Below are 22,218 nucleotides of genomic sequence, written 5' to 3'. Positions count from 1 at the left end.
ATTTGTTATACATGTTTTGACGACATACATGACATCTGTCATGTTCCTTGCCACACACTTGTCTAGTATTAGTATTCTTAGGATGGATTAGCCCATGATAAAAAAAGATTGTTTGTGAAACTGCATTTTATTTATGTGGGATTAGCATGAGATTAATCCATCCACTAATCCATTAATTAATCATTCATGCATCCATTCATACATGCATTAATTTTGCATTCATCTAGAGTGGGCTATGTTTGAGCACTATAGTTTTGCTCTAAGCTATCATGGTTCAATATATGGTAAGAACCATGTAATTATGTACACTTGTCATGTATAAAACATTGTAACTTAGTTTCTAGGTGCTAGAGGTCTGCTTTGTGTTTCTGTCCATATGAATTAGGCTTCTTGCTATGTGTGGAAGAGAAGCCATACACAGTGTGTGAATGTTTTGATAATAAAGTTATTTTTGGCAGACTATTAGAGAAATATCCTTGCTGGCTGTGAAGAGATGCTTGTTTTGGTTTTTGCAAATGAGATTGTATCGATACGAAGAAACACGATATGCTCATCTGTTTTTAGAATAATGTAGAGACAGCCATGTCAGCAAACAGGGCTGTTCTGTTTGTTTGGGTTTGTGAGACCTGTGAGACTCGTTAGACTCATTAGAGGCGGTAGTAGCTGCAGACAATAGCTGTAGCTGGAGTTAGAGAGCTAGCTAGAGAGAAGCTGGGAGGGTTAGGGTAGCTAAAAACACTCATAGGCTAGAGAGTGCTGATTGCATGCATGTTAGTAATCAGTGATATTTTGTAATGCATACAATAACCATGCATTTTGCAATTTATTATGAATTCTTTGTCTTGTGATCTCACAGTGTAGTGTGTGTTTTCATTCTTGTTTCGGTACTATTCACCTCTAGATTCACATTTGTTCTAGCTAACTTCCATCTCTCTATCTCTAATACCCTGGCCATCCTCCCCATTGTCATGCAGATCTGCATGAAGCCTGCCTCCAAACGCAACTCTTGATATGACTGACCTGGCAGCTTTGAAAAGCAAGTGCAAGGCTCCCGAGTGGAGGTGGCAGGCAGACAGATCACCCTCTGACAAACAGGCATGCCGCCTTCTGCAAAGGCAATATTGTCTCATCATCTGCTTCAAGACGAAAGTGCATGTCCAAGCCTGCATCTCTGGAATCACCAATAGGAAGTTCAGGAAGGAACTTGCCAATCCTATCGCAGTCTCCTCCTATCCTCCTCCCTGCCAGGCCTTCTGCACTGCACTGGCCGCCCACTTCTCCTCCAAAACTCTGGACATCCTGTCCTCACTGTCATCTGCTCCCTTCCCCACCCCCTTCTCTTGCACCCTTTCCCCCATACTCTCCTCCTTCTCTCCCATTGCACCAGATGAGATCTCTAGTGTTTTCCAATATATGAATGCATCTTCTAAACAGGTGCTCTTCCAGAACCATCAAGGACAACATTGCTTCTGTCACCCCAGCCTTCGCTGACCTCTGCAACCATTTGTTTGCCACTGGCTCATTCTCGCAACCTCAAACACACGCTCTTGTGCATCCTCTTCTAAAAAAGCCATCTGCTGATCCTTCTTGCCCTGCTAACTATCGCCCCATCTCTATCACCGCTTTTTGGGGAAAACTCATGGATAAGATGATCATCCCCCAACTGACCCTCCACAGCAAAATGGCAGACTGTCTTCATGACCACCAGTCTGGTTTCAGGGCATCCAGAGGCACTGAAACTGCTCTCTTGAACACCCATGAAGTCCTGCTCTCTAACCTGGACTCTAACACTCCTTCTGTTCTGATCCTCCATGATCTTTCTTCTGCCTTTGACAGAGTCAACCACTCCATACTCATAAATTATTTTAATGATACCCAAAGCATCACAGACGGGGCACTGCACTTGGGAGGGTCCTTCTTTTCAAACAGACCCTCCCAAGTGCAAATGGGCCCTTTTCTCTCCCCCATATCACTCTCTACCTGTGGAGTCCCTCAGGGCTCTATCCTATCGCCATGGCTCTTCATCATCTACCTGTAACCTTTGGCCAACTTGATCTCCACCTTCTCCCCTCATGTCCAGTGTTATGCAGATGACACACAGCTTTCCGTTAAGTTGCCATCCTCTATTTCCTCCACCTCCTCTCTCATACCTGACTGCCTGACTGCTATTCAGGCATGGTGCTTTGGCAATGATCTCCCCCTTAATGATGCCAGTAAGACAGAGATCCTTCTCAGTGGGACATCTGCTCCTTGCCCCCCACTCTCGGGACACCCTCCCTGGGCACCCTCCACTCATCCACCTGTGTGGCAATGAACCTTGGGATCATCTTTGACTCCTCTCTCTCTTTCGCTCAACACATCTCAGACCTTGTCAAGAAGTCCAACTTTCTGCTTCACCTCCTCAGAGGCATTCTACCTTTCCTCACCTTTCCCCAGAAGCTCAACGTCTTCATAACCCTGGTTATCTCTAGGCTGGACCACTGCAACAACCTATTCCTCAATCTGCCTCTTTCATCCAGTTATCTCCTTCAGCTAATCCAGAATAGGACTACAAGACTTATCTTTGGCTTCAAGCCCAGGGACTGCATCTCTCGAGCCCTAACATCTCTCCACTGGATCCCGATGAATATAAGGAGCAATTTCAGGACCATTTGCAACATCCACAAGGCTATCTGAGGCCTGGGACCTCTCTAAATCCAGATTTCCCTCCCCAAATACTTCCCTGCTAGAGTCATTCAGTCCTGTTGCTTCAACTCTCTGCAAGTTAAACGTTAATCCAAGCAAAGTGTGGGAGGTAGATCCCTTTCCTCAGCTGGTTCCCCCATTTGGAACAGCCTCTTTGCCCCCCCTCAGACTTGAGTCAGATCTTGTTGAGTTTTAGAAACTTCTTAAGACTTTCCTTTTCTCCTCTTCCTTCCCTCTCTCCCTCTTGTGTTAATGTTCCCTCTGCCACTGCGACTGGGGTCTGGTCCCTACAGAGTCATACAGGTACCAGACCACTCCCCTACCAGTCCCCCAGCATCCCTTGCCAGCACTTGCCCTCTGGCACCCTTCCCCGGACTAGCCCTAACCTTGTCCACCATGTACATCACACTTATGTTCCCTTCCCCCTCTCTTTCCCCTATCACTTGTCATCTTGGCCTCCAGCACTTCCTCACCCCTTCCCTTTAGTCACCCCGCTTGTGCAATTCTCCCCCCTGCACTTACCACCTTGTCTTGCACTTGCATGGTAGGATTGTCCCAGGGCCAATATAACTGTTTTTATTGTTACTTTTTTTCCTGTACCCCCCGCACCCTCAAATTGTCTTGCGACGCCTGAAACACTTGTGTATAAGCTCCATACAAATTTCCAATAAATAAGACCTAAATACTTGAGAGTGTTATACGTTAGGCTCAGAATGAGTATTCTACCCATACCAATTTTATGTAATAAATGCAACAGTGCAAACACAAATAGGTGTATTCACTGCAATTGTACTATAGAGAGCATTGTCCATTTCATGTTAATCTGCCCATTGTATCTAGATTTGTGAAAAAGGTACATGAAACCGATGTTCAATGTGTGATTGGTAAGTGGCACTGCACAAGCAATTGCACTATGCCATGCATCTGATAATGAATTAGCGGTACACTCAGTCTCAAATTATCTCCTCAAAGTGTTGTTGAGGAAAGTAGCTAAATCAAAAGCAACTAACATAGCCGCACCTGATGAATAACTAGTAATTTCCTATTTACCATGCATTTTATTGATCTTTTGGAATGGTTTTATAATGTCATTTTATATTTATACGTATGTTTATGATAATATGCATTGGGGCCTGCAAGATATGAGGTGGATTGCGACTCAAAGATGATCAATCTGAGTACCACATTCATATGAAACATGCATAAGAGATGAACACACTTAAACATGCATTTAATATATTTATGCTTCAATACTGTGTTTTAAATTGCCTGAGAATTTGCACTTTACACTTATTATTAAAGTACTTACGAATCGATTGAATGCTTTTATGTTTATGTGCGCTTTTATGGCCTAGTGCTGAAATAAAGCTACATTTGAATTGAACTGATTGCACGGATCTCCATGCAGTGATGTAGAATGTCGGTGAGTGTCTGTTGCTCTACTGGGTGGAATGCTTCTGAATGATATAGGTGAAACAGGTGGCAAGGATGGCCATCATCAAGGATGTTAAGGGGATAGTTGATCAACTTGATGATAGCCATTTCAGTGCTGCATCTGGGTCTGAATTCAGATCGGTAGGAAGGACGCAGGTTGTTGGCTTTGATGTGTTGGTGAGATTCCGTGGATACTGCTTTCTCAAGAATCTTACCTAGGAATGGAAAATGGTGATGTGGCGGTCGGTTCTGAGTTTATCAAGGTCCGGTGTTTGTTTCTTAAGAAGTGGAACGATTTGTCCAGACTTTAGTGTCGAGGTGAAGGTGCCATGAGTGAGGGATCTGGTGATGAGCTGTTGGGAACTGTTGATGATTGTCAGATAAGAGAGAGTGCTTCAATTGGAAGGGACTTGAGGATGGTGGCATGGAAGAGGTTGTCTGCATCTGATGTGGCCTTAAGGGAAACTACAGTGGCACTGAGGTGTTCTTTGGTGAGTGTCTTCAAAGTTGTCCAGGCAGTGGTTGTTCAATGAGATTTGATGTGTAGTGTTCTGTTAGTTGTGGGGTTGATATTTATTTTCTGGTGGATCATGCTGATCCTGTTGATGAGGAAAGAGTTGATGGCAGTATGTTTTCTGATGTGGTGCTATACTAGTGTGTTGGTGCAATGCTTCATCTGCGTGTATTAAGGAGTTCCTTCAGCAAGTTGAGGTCGAACACACTGCAGGATTTTTGCAAACTCTTTTCTTGTTTTCTGATGGTTCTTTTGTTGAAGTTGATTTCTTGAGTGTATCAGGGTGCAGAAGGTTTAGGCTTGAGGGTAGGCTGTTTCACTTGGACATGGGTTTGATGTTGGTTGTGTGGGTGGAGTTCTTGGAGAAGTGATTCAGAGTCCTTGTTGTTGTGAGATAGATTAACACATGTGAGTTGGGGGTTGGGGGTTGGCAAGCTCTTCTATGAGAGCCTCCAGTGGGAAGTTTTTGAATGGTATAAAGGCGTGTTTGGTGGGTTTCCAATGAGTGTGCTTGACTTGGGTGGTGTGACTAATGTCAAATGGGATTGCAGGATCATCTGAACAGTCAATCAGGATTGGAGAGCGGTGATAGAGGGTGGGCAGGGCAGTGATCTTTCCTTTCTTTTGTGTTTTGTGTGTAGTTCAGAATGTCGAGAGAGCAGCAGAGATCTTCCTTCATTGATTTGGTTGCTGGGCTGACATGGATGTTGAAGTTGCCGATGAAGATGTTGTTGGCGTACATGAGAGGTGTGGTGGGGACCAAGTCTGCAGGGTGTCCGATGATGTCGGACTTGGGTGGTCTGTTGATGTGAAGGAATCTGACTTGCTCCATTGGGGAGAGCAGGATATGTCAGGGAAGTTTTTTAAGGAGCCCATGGTGGTGACGTCCATTTGGATTCATGGCCATGATTTCTTGTGCATGATGGTAAGGCCTCCAATCATCTTGTTTATATTGTCTTGGTGTAGACCTCTGTAACCATTGAGAAGGAGGATGTCTAGGATGTGGGTGGCAATTAATGTCATCTAAGTCTAGGTGATGAGGATGGTGTCCAAGTCAGGTGTAGTGATGAGGTGAGTGATGCCTGCTGTGTTATTTATTGCTGAGCGAATTTTGCCCAGCATCGTTTTTCGTGGAGTGGTAGATGTCAGAGTGCTGATGGGTTTGAAGGTGACAAAGGTGAGGTTGCTGTATCGCAGTGTCCAGGATGTTGCAGGTGAGGGGCTTGGTGGGCGGTGAGTGGTGATGATGGGGATGGGCTATTGGGAGACAGTGGTGAAACACATATTTGAGTGCCCTCACCTGAACTTAGAGGAGCAAGGAATCTGGTTCTGTGTCCGCCCAGTCCTAATAGGTCCAAATAGGAATTGCCATTTCCTTAGTCTGCCCTTCACTTCAGATGCCCAGGGGAGGGACACCCTTTGATCTAATTTTTAAGAAAGGAAAGGGCAGAGCTAAGCACATGGGTGGGGATTGTGTGATCTAGATCCACTTACAACCGCTCACCAACTGCAACAGGAAAGAGGCTGGAAGGCTGCTTAAATAGGAAAAAAGAGTGGCAAAACATGAAGGCACGAAAAGATTTGCAGTGGTTGATGGGTGAATGGGGATTAGGTCATGTGACTTAGATCCATTTGATGGGAGATGCAGTCCTAACTATCTGGAGAGCCAAAGGCCACATCCCCCTTTGGTAGCAGGTGGAAAGCAGGATTGTAGGATGCAGGATCCTTTCACTGGCATAGTTTAGGTATTCTTTGGGCCTCATTACAACTCCGGCAGTAGCCGTGCCTGTAAAGACGGCAGGCTGCCGCCGGAGTTGTGTTTTTTTCCGGCGCCTGCCTTTAGGGAATCACAAGTGCATTAAAGCCCCAGCGGTCTGTGAAGCCAGGTGCCGGAAACTGTTACTCCCCATTCCCATTTGAGTCCCATAGGACTCAATAGGAATGGGGAGGACAGAAGAACCGGCAGTGTGTGCAACAGTGCTGCTGCTTCCATCAAAGTATGTGAGTGGTTGCCGTCCCGCCGCCTGGTCTGACCTGGGGGGCAGGACGGCAGCCCCTCACAGAACTTGGAGTGTGCTGGTCCGGTAACCACAGTGCCAGTACGCTTACCGGCACCATTGTTACCGGTCCGGCACACTCGTAATGAGGCCCTTTATCTTTAAACGTAAATTTGATGCTACAACAAAGCAAATTACCAATCTTAAAATAACTAAACAACCACACAAAAAAGCACTGATTACATTTAAGGAGGAAATCCTTACCAATAGGGCTGATGTTGACGTTTTTTTAAATGATCATTTAGGAGCTGAAAGCACAACTAATTGTGCGTAATATGTTAAATGCCCCAAGTCTTCAGGCGAGTGTTTTCGTTCAGGACACTTTACACGCAAACTTTTAAGTTTCTTTTATTGCCCATCTTTTCTAAAAACACCTTACACCTTAAAAAACAGCATCACTGGTTCGAGCTGGAGTGCGCTCAAGCGAAAACTCCAACCTGACTGAGGGGAATCGAGGCTGCGTCAGCTCTCTGCGGCGTCATCTTGTCAGCATTATTCTACCTCTCACGAATGGCAGCTTTCCTCAAGGGTTATCCTTCCCAGCTTCAGCCCACAGCAGCTATTTCAAGGAGATCTTTGCATCTTGACAAGTTTAATGAGTAAATAGAAAGCCAAAAAGTACGAAAACTATGCAAATAAGAAAAACGTTAACGCTGGGGTCTGATTTACAACGTTTCTCAATGGGACTGCGTCGTTGTAAAATGCTTTTGTCAGGCCTCTCATAGAATATATTCGATTCTTTATGGCAATCATAAAGCTTAGTGACGCGGCAATTCTTGATAAAATAGAGCTACGATGAATACACACAGGGGTAGTTCTGATGCACTGTAGTCACTGACCAGCAAATTAGCAACTCGCGTAGGGGAGTGTATGGATAGGCTGATCCAGAGAGACGATGCAGTGGGGTAGGCCTACATTAAAAGGTGTCAATGCACAGTGGACTGTTGATGTTTCATGATCCATTGCTTGCAAGCATTTGGCGTGTAAGGAAACATAATAACTTTCTGGAGTGGGGCCTTGATTTTGAAGAAGCTTGGTGCCCTGCTTCACAAGTTTTTTTGTTAAAAAGATGCTTTTGAGACATTGATCAATTTTAATTATTTTTTTTTTAAATGGTTGACAAGTGGCGTATTGTAAAGAAATAGGCTTTATGTTTCAACTGTTCTTTTCCTAACAAGAGGCCACTGTCCTTCTTTTGGACTGTGGGCCCAGTGTCTGCACAGCACACATATTTTGTAAAGGTGCTACACACAAAGATATGGCAATAATAATTCTGGTCTTCTGCTGGTCCTTTCATCACCGCCCGGGTGTACCTTGCACCCTGTGGTCCTTTCCTTACAGGGCACTGCACTACCGAAATCTCAATTGCAGCAGACATATGTGTAGGTGTTTGAATGTAATGTGTGTTTGTTTATTCACGCACAAGTACACAACAAATGCATTTCTTTGCCAGGTGGTACATCATGAGGGTTATTTATTTAAAGCAGGAAAAATTTAAATACATTGTGTTTACCACATCATAAACAGTTATTTTCGTTATAAATGCTGGCATATATATTGTGGAGACTGCATCATGAAATTGATATGTAGTGGAAATGTTGGCATATATTCAGGGTTCATACAATGCACCTTGTTGGAGTTTTACTTGTACAATTCTAGGGTGGGTAACTTATAAAAACTAAGTATGAACTACAAGACCTACGTCGCAAATAAAGTTTGGACCTGATCAATTACTTGAAATCACAAGAAATGTCAACAAATTAATGTATACCCCCACAGCGCATCCCTAACTGGGAAGGGTCACCTAGATGTGATTGATTTAGGAAATGAGATAGGAAAAACCCTTCTACTCCCATGTCCTGAAGAGATAACCAATCCCACCGGCCATGTGTTAGACCCCCAGTCTAGAAAGAACTATATTTAAAAAACATACCATGCCAGATAGCGGCATCTCTTTGATTGATCTTCCTTGAGACTCAAAAAATGCAATTGCCTCGGCACGAGACCAGCAGTCTTGACGAGAACAACTATTTATTAGAGGTATCACTCACAATTTCTCACACATTAATATCGGTCCGATCCATGTGCGAACAGATCTGCACACCATAAGCCCCACCTTAAAGCGTACCAATATCATTCGTCAATCCTCATTACAAATTATACTTAAAGCACCCTTTTATAACAATGTCACTTACTAATTCATAATAACACCGTTTTTACAACCTGTGATCAAATCTGTACTCACAACATTGAAGAATTGTCACCAACAATTATGTTCACATCACCCTGAATGCTGGCAATACCACATCATAATTCCTTGTAGCAATTCTTTAAAATTACCTACATGCTTCCATTGGTTCACATGAGCACATTATCTTGCCTGTTCATCGCAGCATTACTTTGCGAGTCGTAGTTCCCCTAAAATGGATTATATTTCCCAAAATGCTCATACTATCCATGCAATCCTCTACTGGACACAGGACATGAGCTCTCCATGTGTATAGGGTTGCTAGCCACAACTGGGCCATGCCATGCTCTAAAGCTGTTGCTGGAGAGCTAGGCCAAGATTCCACTTACCTGGAAGGCCAACTCATGTCAATCATGTGCAACACAGATTCGTTCACTGTACCCTTATGTGTAAGGACCACAAGGCAGTAGTACAACGTGTCTCCTGACATCACAGTGGAGAACTAGGACATAAGCAGGAAGGGGGCTAGCCAGTGGAACTTTTGGGCGAACCATACATCTACCTCACCATATGATGACCATGCTGTGTTCAGTAGTAGGGAAACATATGGTTATTCCCTATTCTTAATAACGTGTTAGTCAGTGCTCGCTCTGCAATGCAATGAGGTATCATTAGAGTGCCATATCAAGGTGAAGAATCCCTCACCACCTCATCAAGATGGGATTGAATGGTCTAATATAAATCAGGATGGCAACAAGGGATGGCAGAAAGGCATGGCATGTAAAATGCAGTTCACATTTAAAAAAAAAGAAATTACAACAGAAAAGATCAGGGCCAAAACAATGGAAACAATAAAACAGGAGGGCTCCATTTGGGACACTGCGGGGTGAAACATCTAGAGCTGCCAGCTCTTTACCCACTTGTTGCCACACTAAAAAGTTTACCTTAATGCAGCTTTCCTTAGGTGGTCTGAATGCCCTGATGTAGTACTTCCCTACTGAGCACAGAGAACACTACCGGGTTCCAGGGCAGGGCCAGGTGCCAAGTTTAAGTCTTTCTTTTGATGGGCAGGTTTGGTCCCTTCTGAACGCTCACCAGTGATGTTGGGCTACTTAGGCAGCAAGGCTTCTGATCCAGCAGGGAGAAGGGAGCGGTCTACAGTCCCAGACCTATCAAGCAGGTTGCTTCTACTCACCTTGCCAACATGTCTCCCACTCGTACCTATCCCACTTTGGGATCTGCCCTTCAACCAATACCTCTGGCCTAATTACAACCCAGGCTCTTCAAGTCCGTCCATCTCTCGAGCACTTCTTGTCCCTCCTGTCTCCTCCTCCTTAGCCACAAACTTCCAAACGTTTCTTCCCCTTTCAGATCCTTTCCATACTCCTGATCACACTCTTGTTTACTTCCAACATCTTCCAGATAACCACTGACCTTCTCCTTGTGCTACTTACTTCTTCGTTCTTCAAACTGAGGTTCAGTTCTCTGTATTAACTCCCTTTCAGCATCCTTCATCCTTGCCCCAAACAATATTTGAAGCCCCTCCTTTCTAAACTGAGAGAAGTGTGGTGGAAGTGTGCCACTGAAGCAATTTGGCAGCTGCAGTCTGACCAAACGGACCTTCCTCCAACTCTGTGCTCTGGGTATGATTGGCACTGCATGGGAACTCGGAATTCAGCTAACATGACTGACACTTCAAAAAACGCTTTCCAGCGCGAAAACACGTGCAAGAGAAGTGTACAGGAAGTGTGCCGCTGGAACAATTTGGCATTGGCAGTCTGACCATGTGGATCTCTGTGCTCTGGGTCTAATTGGTGCTGCCTGGGAACTCGAAGCTCTGCTAGCGTGACTGACTGACACTTCAAAAACGCTTTCCAGCATGATAGCACGCGTGAGAGAAGTGTTTGGCAATTCGGCAGTGATTGGGGGGACCCACTGTAACTCAGCTGCTGTAACTGGAAGTCAGTCTACACACTGCGCATCCATTCGGCTTCAGTAGCACTAGAAACTGACTATAGACCAAGGTTGATAACAGCCGTAACACCCTCCAGTGAACAGGAGAGTTTAATCCAGGCGCATAGGAGTGGGAGTATTGGAGGAGGTACTGGTTTCAGACATCCTTCACATCCCAGGTGATCCATGTGTGTTGCTGAGATGCCCTTCACTCAGTTGCTCAGGCCACTCCTAGTTGTTTAGATCTACAGGTTGCTGCTCCCGTTGTGATGGGAAGAAGGCTAATGTAAAAGCAAATGTTTGGTGTCCGCTCTATGGACTCCGGTTGCCAGTCAGAAATTTACTGACTTTTTTCCGTTATTGGGTACTAGCACAGAAATGTGGTTCCTTAAACCATGTTTTGCGCAGGCTATGGTGAACTTTTCTAATGTCAAAGACATTAGCCTTATTGAAATTGCAGAAAACCTCTCCTTAATGGAAGGGAACTTGGATCACGGGGGTCTGTATGAGGCTTTGATAGGCACATGCAAAGGCATGGACAAGACAGAACTCCTCCTGGTAGGTTCCCCGACACATTAAAAAACTTAGACTCACAAGTTAGCCACTTCACTATTGACTCTATCAAACTTCCTGTATCAGACTCAGTCAAAACCCTTGGAGTCTATTTGGACTCCAATCTATCCATGAGCAAACAAGTCAGTGCTATCACCTCCTCGGCAGCCTGCCATGCCAAAGTAATTAACGCAGCTAGGCCATTTCTCTACAAAGAGAACTGCACCAACATAGCCAGAGCCATCACAGGCTCAAGGTTAGACTACTGCAATGTCATCTTCCTTGGAACCGCCACAAAAAACCTGGACAGACTACAAGTCATCCAGAACAACGCACTCCACGCAGCTCAAGGTAGCGCGAAAAGAGAGCAAATTACTGCCACCAGGAAAGCATCCCACTGGCTTCCAATAAAAGAGAGAATCTTATTCAAAACCCTGACACTGACCCACAAGTGCATCTACCCTGACACTGACCCACAAGTGCATCTATCACTCTGCACCCGAATACCTCTCACAAAGGATTCACCCCTCCTCCTCCACCAGGCCAATTAGGACACCCTACGCCAACATACTCTGTGTGCCTATGGTAAGAAGCAGTAGTGTGGGTGGCTCCATCTTCCCCTTCCTAGCACCAGCACATTGGAATGCCCTACCACCCACTATATGAGGCGAGGCCTCCCTCATGACCTTTCGCAAAGCCATGAAAACGGTGCTCTTCACCTGAAGTACGCCACAATCTACAGCCGTAATCTACCTGTTTACCACATAAATGTTATTCCACATAGATGGGTCTCACCTATGCCTATATCTATATTATATGTATCCTAATGCATACTTGTTCTTTTTGATCAATTTACAACTGGTTCTCCCCATGTGCCCTCTCCCTGTAACTAAGCTCCCCTTAAATAACAGTGCCTCAATGCCCAAGGGCTGCTGTGCGCTATACAAATGTAATAAATGCATGAATAAATAAATACATAAATGTGTCCCCTATTCAAGTTGACCCCCTTATTCATATGGATGCATGCTCCCGGACTCCGACTGCATTAACAGAGTGGATCTTGAGTGATAGTATAAACTCCCCAGATTGCTCTAAAAGAGTTGATAGTGTTCAGCTTCATCATACTCTCCAGGATGTGTACAAGTGGATTCGGCTCATGTCACCATCTATTTCAGCACTAAAATCAGTGCTTACCGCATTTGGTGAACTCTATGATAACATTAGGGATGAGGTGTGGGCACAAACGCTCATTCTGAGTGAAATTTAAGTGCATATGGAATCACAGATATATATGGTTCCCTTCCCCTGTGCGTTAAAATGCAGAATGTAAATATTACCCTGGGTGAGAGTGTCCTTCATATCGTTCCTCTCCTCTGAGTTCCAGGTACCTTGCAATGTGGAGAGCAAGTGCTGGGGGCTCAACGTTCTGTGCATTATGCATCTCTAGTGGCCACTGTTGAGGTCAGTGGTCATGGAGCACCTGGGTCACCTGAATGCCCCACTGGGCTAAGTGCAGCACCGGAAATAATAGTACGATCATGGGTGTTGCTGGTGAGCACTTTGATGGTCCTTTGAGAATCACTGACAGTTCCTAGCGTGGGAGGGGTGGTTCAAAAGGCTCAGAGGCCTCCAATCAGGGTAAGAAGTCTAAGAACTTGAAGGTTAAGAAAGTCAAAGGTAAGCCACCCAGAAACTGTTTGTGCAACATTATCATCCATGAATCTCTAAACAAACAGAGAGAGGTGTTGAATGGTTCAGACAGGTCATGATTTAGTACTGGAGGAGGTCTCCAATGACCAATGGCTTGTTGCCAGTAGACCTCTAGTTTCATGGGGTGTTAATGGCAGTCATTTCCCAAGTTCTGTGGAACACCAATTGCAGTCAAAATGGTTTTTGTGCTCGTGGAAAAGAAGTGTATTTCTGTGGAATCCAGTCGCTTACACCTTATAAAAGCAGATTAATTCCTGCTATGATATACATCTATGGAATATATTTACTGTTCCAGTCATTCTTTTTATGGAAAAGTGACAATACGTTTTTACTGCCCCTGTGCAACAATCCCGTCCCACAATCGGGGACCAATGTATTTGAAAAAAGCCATACATGTAAAGATGTTCCCTAATTTACAATGGATACCCGTAGCTTGTTTACAGAAAGGAAAACACTGCTTGCCTGCTGTCACCTGAATTATGTTTTCACTTCAATTGCCACACGCATCAATGCATAGAAAAGCACATATTCATGACTATACTAGACAATAAACTCACATGCTTCACAATGTAGACACAGACATTAACATTGTTTGATTAAACTTTTTTTAAATGCCCAATCTACAGTATGGAATTATATTTACCTAAAACCCAACTGTCCCTTAAATCAAAAGGTGAACTGGTTCCCAAAACAAATTTGGAAACCGAACAATTTACTTAGTTTCTCTGAAACCATTAATACATTTTTGCATTAGAGTAGCATATTTCTCTAATATAGCTCGCCTATTCTTGTACTGATTCAAATATATAATGTTGGACTCTATAAGTGACAATCTCTTGGTTCCTAGCTTGGGCATAGATATAATTGAATATCTTTGGGATGTCAAATTGGTTGCAAAAAATGTAAAAGACTACAGAATCTCAAGGGAAGAAAGTACTTTGTGCTTCCTCTGCGTTGGAACCTGGGACCAGATTTTGGGGAAATCTTAAAAGTTAGATACTCTCAGGAAGATTCAAAGTGTTCTACGTAAATGTTCTTGTTAGACCTGGGGCCCGGTCTCTCTCATAGAATTAACCATCACTAGTTGTAATGCAGACAAGAAACAGCACTAATCTAAGCAATGATCGACCGGTGGCCTTCCGTCAAGTCAGCCAGGAGAAAACAGCCGAGTGTTTGATCCAAGTTGAAATCTAATGTCCCATGTAATGAAATACTAGTGTGAGTTCACATCCAAAAATAGGCTGTTCCTCCTTAAGACTCTTCACCCAGTCAGAGATGTTGGTCAATGTGTATATGCTCGCCTCCCCATGCTCACTCATCCCGTTATGCCGCTTGCTCATGAACTTGTCTATGGGAGGGAAGTCTCACTCATGTGCTTTCTCTCCAGTGAGCTACTTCAACGATTCCTCTTCTGCCTCCTTATGATCAGTCGTGAGCACTGGCCACTGTATCTACTCTGGCTGCTAAAATAGATGTTCTGAATCCTAATTAAAAACCAGCCGTTTGCCAACATGGGCAAGTGGTGATAGGGTTAGTTCACATTGTATCCCTGGCCTTTGTTTTTCAGTGTGCAACCCTCTCTCGTTACATGACAATGTGACAAATCAACTTCTGGGGCACCAGTGGTCCAGGGATGAATATTGGTTTCTTAACCATCAAACAACCCACACTTCTAGTACACCTGCAGGGATCCGAACAGATTGGAATAAAAGTCAATCATAAATCTCCCTATCTCTAGGGGTATCAGGTGGCAGGCAGTTCGGCAATCGAGGCTGGATGAATGTCTGCAGGCTGGCAGGTGCCGCGGCTCTGGGCCAAGAATTGTTGTCTCTGTGCTGGTTGGCAGATATCTGGAATGCTGGTCGAGGCATCTTAGACGGCTCTGGTGACAGCAGTGTGACAACAGTCAGCGATGCAGCCGGATGCCATTGGAAGACTCGACTGTCTTGAAAATGTCCTTAAAAGATGGACTCTGGTTGATGCTTGTGTGGCACTCCTCCTAGCTTGTTCGCATGGCCCGTGTCATCCTTTCAAGGCGGAGGGCCCAAAGCTCAGGACAGTGTTTGCAGGCAACGGCCTTGTCCTTAGTTCAGATACTCTCTGGCAATTCCCACATAGGAAGCTTGCTGGAAGAACCTAGCAGGGCACGCTGTGTGCTGGCTGGGTACCAGTTCTGGAGCTGCTGGACGGGTCCTATGAGTCTGGTATCACCCTCTGATCTCTGGGAGATGTTTAGGGAAGGGCTCTTGCTTCCCTTTTAGAATTCCTGGCCTTCCTTCACTGGCGGAAGATGTAAGGTAAACTGTAGTAAACTGTAGCTTCAGCCTTGGTCCAAATGAGTCCTTCTTCCTACTCCTTTCAAAGTTGTCAGATAATCTGTCAAGTGAGGGTTTCAGCTTCTCTTAAAGCCAAATGGCCACCACTGATTGGTGCAGGCTAGGCCCACCTTAATGAACCAAATCCTGGGTCCCCAACAAACATTTTCTGTTACGCATGAGGTCAGGACCAGAGCGCTCTGCAACCGAACAGGACAGATAAGGGGTGACAAAATATACCTACGTCCCACTCATCTCCCTGTCTGTTGTAGATCAAAGTGTCTCTCTAGTAAACTGAGCCCTCTGTGACGCTTAATTAAAGCGCAGGTCTCTCTTGCAGTTTGTGATGGAAGCAGACTTCCTTTCTCCCCCAAATCGCATCCTACCTCCCTCAGAAAAGGGGTCTGCTCTGCAAGGACACCTGCGAAAACTGCTAGACCCAGACAGGCCATTCACTGCCTTTCATACAGAGAGGTGGGGACTAGCTTCAAGCTACACATTGCATACCAAAGGGGTGTTATCTCTGCTTTCCTGTTGTCTTGTTCGGCAACCAAGCCCCTTCAGGCTTGTCTCAGTTGTCTCTCATTAGTATGCACTGCCACCAGCTGAATGAACTCAATAAGAAAGGAGATCCATGGAGCCTTTGATATTTAAATTAGGCTGCCCATGGCTGGAGGAAGGTGTGCCTTCCCCCTTCTTGAGATGCTTTGATGTACCTGTGGCTGTCACATTCCAGCTGAATATGACAGGGGAAGATGGCGCTTGTAGGCTGTGTCTTTCCGGAGTACACATGACTATGCCTTTCTTGCGGGAAGCAGATAAAATGTGTTCAGAATGGCCTTACATATTTCTCGGAGGTGGAACTCCCATCATTCATTTTCATTCATCAAAAAATCAAAAAGCCCAGGCGAGCACACTTGGTCCAGCTGAATTACCGCCGGATTACAAGTGGCAGTTTTCATAGTTAAACGTGTGCATTACTGCTGTGGTAATTCCGCCCATTTTGCTGATTTTCAGCAGAAAATGGGAGGATTTACAGCCACCAGGGAAAAGCAATGGTGATTCCGTTACCGCCCATTATTTCCCACACCAGCATACTTGTGATGAACCCTTATGTGTTACATCTACAGTAATATTTCTTCTGCACCCCTTATTCATGAAGATTTCAGACCTTGCTTTTTATTTTATTTATTATAGAAAAAAGGTTCCATTTCAAATAGAAATAAGTAGGCAATAGCAAAGGGCAGAGGCAGTCCTCGGATAAGGTGCCTTTACAGGAAAGCACTGTTGGACTGAATGAGGTAAACAGGGCAATGAAGGGAGTAGACATGTATACCAGTTACAGGGAATGGAAGACATAGCAGTATTATTTACATTGAGAACATGAGGCCAGTATTTATGCCCTGCATTCTGGGCCATGGTCTATTTGTGTGCTTCAGGTAACATTTGCAGAGCAAGCAGATTTTCTTTGCAACGAAGTGAAGGATGCAGGTTTGCACCAATGCATACATATTTGCAGATGCATCGGCTTGCTCAATATTTTCGATAGGGCATGAATGAATATGATCCATCATGTTAAGTGGAGTCTGACAAAGGGTGGCTCGATTCTTGTCTGCAAATGAGATCAAACAAAAGGAGAGGAGAGACTATAGAGATATTTGCAGTAACGCTATCCGGATGCATATTATTGTCTGTTGCATATCACCCTAATGTTAGCCTCTGCACTTTCCTAATTTTAACCGGATCCATTGACATTTTTCAGATGTACACATATCTTGCATCAAACGGTGAGCAGCTTTCCTTATCTAGCCACCTTATGCTGTGCAAATTATATCCTTACAAATCACGGTTCAGCTGGGATACATGCAGCCATTGGAGGCAATTGTGAATGAAATTAGTCATTTCACGGTAAAGAAAACCCACTTAAGAGAAGTGGGTAGCAACTGCGATGGCTGCGATGGCTTGACCTCCAGCTTCGGAGGAGGAATTCAATATTTCACGGAAAGCAGAGTGCAATCTCTGGGGGGGGAAGGATGTGCCACGGCTCGCGAAAAAGAAAACGACTGAAGTGTTAGCAGCATATGGCTGCCAATGTTTCTGCCATATATTGTCAGCATTTTGGAATTGATAATCAAACCAGTGCAATAGTTTTCACATTACACCGAGTGAAGTGCCTGGCAAGAGTGCTGAGCAGGTAGAATTCAGTGTCCTAGCAGCAGGTTCACGGAGAGGGCATTTCCCAGCCGGCTGCAGGTTTCGGCGGAACATATTCAATGTAAGTGCTGCAAGCGATGGAAAGTATGGCAGTGGGCTTCATCAGGGAATGGGAGCGTTGCCCATAAAAATACCATCCTACCCATTTGCCAACACTTCTTTTGGCGATAAATCTGACAAATAACAACTGGTGTGTGGTGGTGTAATTCCCCATTTCGGAGTGGCATGGGACTTCATTGGCATATTGAAGCCTTTATCAAGGGCAGCAATTTCACCTTCAGTGAATTCTCCATTTATTGGTGGTCATGTGGACAAAATGTACTTTAGTTAGGACCTGGTGATATTTCCCCACATCACTTCAAAATGCAGGTTAGGGCACTGCAGAAAAAGTGGCAGTGATTATGTTACCACCACTTTCCTACTGCACCGGTATACTGTCCCGGGTGGATAGCTCAGAGGCAACATGCTCGCCTTGGAAGCAAGACGACACGGAGCAACACAGGTTTCATCCCCGGGTCTGCGCTTACAAACCTCTGGGTATTAAGCGTGTTATAAATAGCCTATCATATCATGGTTTTGCAGTTGCTTGCCTTCCACAGTTTTCTGGGTTCTGGCATAGTCCAAGCTCAGCTGTTGTATCCATACACTACCAGTGTAGTTCTCTTAGCAAGTCTTTGCAAGTTCTGTTGTACAAAGAGCCACACGTTGTTTTTGCCAAAAACCTTCACAGTGCACTTTTGGAGTTGCAAACCAGCTCACCGGGCACTTCATAAAAGCATCACTATGCCTGCCCACTGTTCCTCACACCCCGCTAAAATAATGTGAGACATGTTCCTATTGTTGGCATTCTTGCTACACATGTCCCATTGGCCTGCAGGGGCCTATAAGGCATGGCAAGGGGACATCTTATGAGGTGGCATGAGCAATAGCCGGAGCATTCTCTCATTTGGAGGACACTCATTTTTATACTTGGGTGACTTCAAACTTCCTCAGTAATTTTCCTGAAAAGTTCTAAAATACTTCAGGAGAAAAAAAAAATGTACAAATTGGGCGATTTGGAAAATCACTGAACATATAAGCTCAGGATTAGCACGGGAGATCTGGCTCTATAAAAGGCATTGGGCACAAATTGATACTTTATTTCTTGATTCTAATACATAATGATTTCAAAACATGGCATACTGCAGAGATAGTTGCAATTTTTAAAAAGGGCACTCCTGGTATCCCTGGGAATTATTGTCTCATCTCGCTGCTAGATGCAAGTAGCAAGATATTGGGCAAAATCCTGCAAACCAAATAATAATATTGGGTTGTGGAACAGGTGCTTTAAGCCATCCCCAAGCTGGTTTCTGCAAAGGAGTGTGCACAATCGATCAAGTGTTTAGATTAGTACTGATTGTAGATACATATGTTACACTTAAAGGAGGCAAAATATACATGACCTTCATAAATCTTAAGGCCCCTTTCGATAGCATCACAAGCTGTGAACTCAAGCGTGTCCTAACTACAAAGGAGGTCCCTTCCCCCTTACTCAAGGCAATTATGGACCTCTATCATAGTTCAACAGCCCAGGTAAGGTGGGGCTTGAGTGGGGAATGTACCAAACCCTTTCTGGTTGAGAAAGGGGCTAGGCAGGGTTGTATATTGGCCCTCACCCTTTTTAACCTGTTTTTTCATTCGGTGGTAACTGAAATACAGACAGATACCTCTGACTTTCCAGTTTTGGGGGGAGAAAAGATTGGTCTTTGTTGTTTGGTGACAATGTGGCTCTTATTTCCAGAAAGCCTATCTGGCCATTTGAAGCTATCAGAGCAGTTTGTTCAGTTTTGTGATCAGCGTCGTCTTGAAATTAACAAAGAAAAAATGAAAACCTTGAGATGTGGTAAGCAAAGTGCAGCATATACACGGATCAACCTTAAAAAAGGTTGGAAAATACACTGAGGAAAAAGTCTACATTGATTACTTGGGCATCAGAATTGCGGAGAGGGGGGGCAAGTGGGCAAGACATATAAATAAAGCCAGCCTTTGCTTCGGGAGAAAGGGTATTCTGCATTTTTCAAAAACATATGGTAATAATATTTTAACTCCCGCACTGGAAATCTACAGAACACAGACGATAGCAACTGCCACATATGGAGCAGAGATTTGGGGTCTTTGCAAAATGCAATCTATGTCAACTGTGGAGAATAACTTCTTAAAAAGTTTGCTCTGGCTCCCAAAAAACACGCAGAATGTTCCATTACAGTTAGAATTGGGCGCTTTTCCCAGAAGTGACCAGATCGCCTTGAAGCCATTGCTGTTTTTGAGTACGCATTTGGTCTAGTTATACCCATCTTAAATATAGGATAGCCGTAAGAGATATTCTAATCTACCAGAATACTCTATCTATCTCATAGCTTAAACATATCAACCTTTTGTTAGGTGTGTAAAAGCTAGAACACCACTGGGATAACCCGGATGGTATTTCTAAGAACATCAGGCAGGAAGTATGGGGTGCCTACACAGAATATAGTAGAAGACATCATATAGGGAAGTGTCTGAAGTAAGAAATGCTTATTTGCTATCGAAGCAAAGTAATTGGCTGGAAGAGTATCTGTGCCTTATCATAAACCCTACATACAGAGCGCTATTTATTAAGTTTCGTCTGGGCACACTGCCAAAAGCCTCCATTAAGGCGAGGGGGATAGTGCTGTCTCTGCTTGTAGTCCATTTTACTGAAACAGTGCAGCATTTTCTCTTTCAGTGCCCTATGTTTGCTGATATCCGTAAGAGAATCTCAAAACCTTGGTTGGCAAAAAGGGGCGCACTTTCTCTGTCTAACGTTAAACAAATATGCAAATCAGCAACTACTGAGGACGTCATATTTTCTGTCTCGAAATATTTAGGTAAGGCATGGTGGAGAAGAGAGAAGATCTCAAGTAAATACGGTTAAAGAGGTTTAACCGTTTGGAAGGTTAATTGTTTCAGGAATAATTGTATTTATCAATTGTTTTATGGCAATAACTTCGAGTATTGTATTTATTTAGGGACAATATGTGCAATTGTCTATTTCTTTTTTCACATTTAATCTTTTTATTACACTTATGATCATAGGAAGACAAAAGAAAGCCACGCTACAATTCAAGTCAAATTAAATCGGCCCACAATATTGTAATGTTATTTCTTACTGTTCTGTACTTGTACAGCTATTAACATAAATAAAGTAAACACTGACTGACTGATAATTTGAATTTGCTGTCCCAAGCCACATCATCTCACAGAGTTTCTGACCAACCATTTCCTTTGGACCCTAATGGTAATGGCTGCAGAGCAATCAGGACATTAATACTGTTTGGGGTGGATGGTCTCCTAATGAATCTCCATCACTGGGGGACTCAAGTGATGTAAAGTAACTCTGGTCCAATACATACAAGAAAAGAAGAAGAAAAAAAACCCCTCCAAATTCCGAGTGGCCAGGTGGAAAATGCTCATTGTTTGGATTGTTAAAGCATTTCTTGCGCTACGAGTCGACAGTGTATGTGGAGTAAAATGCTCTGGTTTGTTTGTGAATCTAATTAATGAAGCAGATGTCACCACTTGTTAACAGGCGCAGGTCAGAAGCAGGAAACTTGCTCGTGGCCAAGCGCGGGGTGCGGGGGGCATAGGTTAAAAGCCAGAGTGAAGCAAGGGCTTCAATGTTAGCACCCGTGCATTACCTGACTCGTAATGCCCCCCACCCAGCAAGGGGTGTACTGCTGTTAGCATCCCAGCACATTGTACCAGGGTGCTAATAGGTTTTTTTCAAGTTGAGAAATGGTGTGTTTGCTGTTTCTCAACTTTAAAAAATCTACTATCCAAGAGGACCACGATGGAAGAGGGAGAAGGGAACTACATGTAGTCCCTTCTCGTTTTCTATGGCACCAATTGCTGTGTCTTGGATGCGCCAGGAACACTAGTGTTCCCAACGCCGGCAAGGGACAAGGAAGCTCCAGGAAAGTAGGGCAGGGATATGGGGGTTAAATATGTGGGAAAAGGGGTGGGGCCAAGGGGATGCAGGCGAGCCCGGGGGCAAACTTACTTCAGTCCCAGCGTTGGAAGATGGTGGCCTCCCACTAAGAAGAAGCTCGGAATGGGGGCTTTACCATGTGGTAAATCTCCCGCTCTGAGCCTCCTGATTAGACGGGAGGACAGCCACGCCCCCACCCCCTGGCGGGTACTAATACAAAATAACATGTGTTAGCTTGCCTCCCTTTAAATCCTGACTAACTGCGCATTGGACATGGGGTCATTTAAGATTGAGGACTGTCAAACGCTCTTTGGGTCCGATTTATGTTTTCCTCTTTTGCTGTGCCCGGGCAGCTTTTATTTTGCATTTTCGGAGGAGTGTTATCTGTGATCCACCCCATACCAGCTCTGCTTTTTTCAGAAAGAGCCTGTGTCATGCACAATGGACACAGGTTTTGTCTCTGTTACACTGCACACAGTTACATGCACATATTTAGATTTGGGTTGTGGCAGGCGTGAGATACTTACACCCGTTAATTTACTTTTTGGAATTGGGCCCTAATTGTTGTTCATGTGTCTATGCTGCTTGACTCAATATATCCAAAGAGCTTT

Source organism: Ambystoma mexicanum, chromosome 5q (assembly GCF_040938575.1).
Source record: "Ambystoma mexicanum isolate Mex_15411 chromosome 5q, UKY_AmexF1_1, whole genome shotgun sequence".
In the NCBI taxonomy this organism is placed as follows: Eukaryota; Metazoa; Chordata; class Amphibia; order Caudata; family Ambystomatidae; genus Ambystoma; species Ambystoma mexicanum.
Note: the sequence above shows the minus strand (reverse complement) of the source record.